Source organism: Poecilia latipinna, unplaced genomic scaffold, assembly GCF_001443285.1.
Source record: "Poecilia latipinna isolate Pla-1442-1.1 unplaced genomic scaffold, P_latipinna-1.0 Scaffold1735, whole genome shotgun sequence".
NCBI classification, from domain to species: Eukaryota; Metazoa; Chordata; class Actinopteri; order Cyprinodontiformes; family Poeciliidae; genus Poecilia; species Poecilia latipinna.
The window spans coordinates 37,112-39,544 of record NW_015114351.1 but is presented as its reverse complement, the minus strand read 5'-3'; the positions used below and the strand labels follow the sequence as shown (position 1 = coordinate 39,544).

Genomic DNA, 2,433 nt, shown 5'->3' with positions numbered 1-2,433 from the left:
TTTGAATGTTTAAATGTGGTCTTAAAGGTAAACTGGTTGAAATCCTTTTTAATGAATGGAAATAGTATCTGGTTTTATCTCCCCAAAGGTTTGTTTTAAAAAAATTATCATTTTTTTATTATTAAAAAATAATAAAGGTAAGAGTTTTTTTGTTGTTGTTTTTTTTTGTTTTGTTTTTTTAAGATTGTGACCATAAATCTTGGGTGTTGTATCACCCCGAGTCTAATATGAAGTCATATCGTTTTGAATGTAAAGAATAAATTTTATGTTTTCCTTTAAGAATATAGCACAACCTCCTCCATTCCCATTTATCCTGTCTTTAGGTAAAACAGAGTAACCATGAATACTAAACTACTAAACAGAAACGATGGTTTGAGCCATGTTTCTTGAATGCATATTATATCTGGTTTTGTATTTAGATTATTAATGAAGCCTTAAAATTCCTGACCATTTGCTATTAGGCTGCAAGCGTTCCATTGTAATATTAGAATTATGTGATAGTTTGACATGCCTCAGGTTCAGTGATCTTTCACCACGTCTCAGTTCGTCATGAATTTTTTCCCCAAGATAAATCTTTGACATTGAAGAATTTTATTGCTTCCTTTACTATGATTTTTATTTTTTCAGTTTTAGGTTTTGCTTGTTCTGAGCAATTTATGATATATGCAAGAAAAGGAATACATTTTTCTAATGTAATATTACATTGTTTATTGTCTACCACTTTATTCCTTTCATAACTTATCATTATACTTCACCTCTCTTACTGCTTTAGCATAAGTAATTCTCTTATCAATTTTAACTTTTTGAATTTCAGCTGCCTCTTTTCTTACCATGCATCCTGCATATGCTGCTGTATGACTTTCTCCACAGTTACAATATTTAACAGGATTATTTCCGCACTCACCATAAGGATGTTTGCCTCCACATCTACCACATCTCTGTTTCCCTTTACAAACGTTTGCAGTATGTCCATATCTTTGACATTTATAACATCTGAGAGGAGGTGGAATATAGGCTCTTACATTAAAGCTCATTTTCTCCCCATTCTTAAAAGCCTGTAATCGTTTGATACCTGTAATCTCTCCTCCTTTGATTATTTTCTTTAGTTCATCCAAGTTTTCTCCTACAGGAATCCCTGATATTACTCCTTTTACTCCTCTTTCTTCCTTCACAAGCTTTCTCTCCAGCACTTCTTTATTTACACTCCATTTGTAGTTTTAGAGCGTTATTCTTTTGTTCAGCACTTTTACAAATGATAAGTAGGCTTCCATCCCTTAAGACTTTAGCTAGTTCTACATCTCCAATAGCTCTCTTTAATCCATTTGACAAACTGATAGGACTTACTCCAGTCATATCCTGTCCAGCCTTAAATTTTAATATCATTTTAAAATCTTCCATCATTATTTTCTTCCTTATCTCAGCTCTTTCTTCCTCATCCTCAAGAGATCTTTTACCAGCATTTATTCCCTTTTTAGCCTTATCTTTCCCACCTCCTCCTCTTCTTTTTTCTACCATAGACCATCCTATATTCATATTTTCATCTTCTAAAAGTCCCTCACTACTACTAGCCATCTTGATCCACTCACAATCCAGATTATGGCAAAAACACCTTTAGATTTGATATAGTAAGCGCCAGGTAACATATATTATCAGGTGCTATCGACGGAGCGTTCCTGTTTTGTTTTGTTTTTGTTTTTTGTTTTTTTCAAATATCACTCGAACCAAGATGTTACCCCTCCCACCTCTTACTGCTTCGTATCTGTGAGCTCAAAATGTCATAGACGTTCATAAAGACTCCTTCATGGTCAGGTCAGGTGTTATGTCAGTCTTATGCACACCGTGTCAAATAAAGTGTTACCGAAAGGGTTATGCAAATAAAATAAAACCAGTAAGAAAAGTATAATATTTTCAAGAATTTCTTCAGTTTTAAAATTACATTTCAATCACTTTATTACATACAATTATTCAAACAGAAACTTATTTAAAATAGAATACCAGAATAACTATTTTTACCATTCAAAACATGCAGTCGTAATTATTTTTGATTTTATTCAATAATTGAAATAATCTGTGTATGGAGACATGAAATCAAAATGAATGAACTACAGACGTTTAAGAGTCAAGTTAGCGCATTTTGGCCCTTAAGGGACGCCGTAGCGAAGTACATTCTCGTGACACAGCGGTGTAAAGACATCTCTGCTTCTGAAAGGTAAATCTTTTTTCTGCACAGTTATTGGCCCACCTTTGTTTGTGTGGTCAGATGCACTTTCTTCAAGTGTAGAGTTACCCACTGCCCGCTGGCAGACTAATAAAAACTTCTGAAAATCATAAAAACAGAAGATAGTTTCCAGGGAGCAAAGTTCTATATCCTCCTGACTACCAGGAAAAAAATATTGTCCAATCACCATTTTTTTTTTAATCCCACATTCTTTG

At 33.5% G+C, this 2,433-nt stretch overlaps 1 protein-coding gene across 1 annotated transcript in view; it reads left to right on the top strand.

Moving 5' to 3' along the window:
* Positions 1-2,134: 2,134 nt before the first annotated feature.
* Positions 2,135-2,433, top strand: part of LOC106964905 (D-threo-3-hydroxyaspartate dehydratase) — an 8,218-nt gene continuing 7,919 nt past the window's right edge. The window contains exon 1 of the mRNA XM_015060686.1: positions 2,135-2,209. The gene's annotated coding sequence lies outside the window, so the exon portion shown is untranslated. The remainder of the gene's footprint in view (positions 2,210-2,433) is intronic.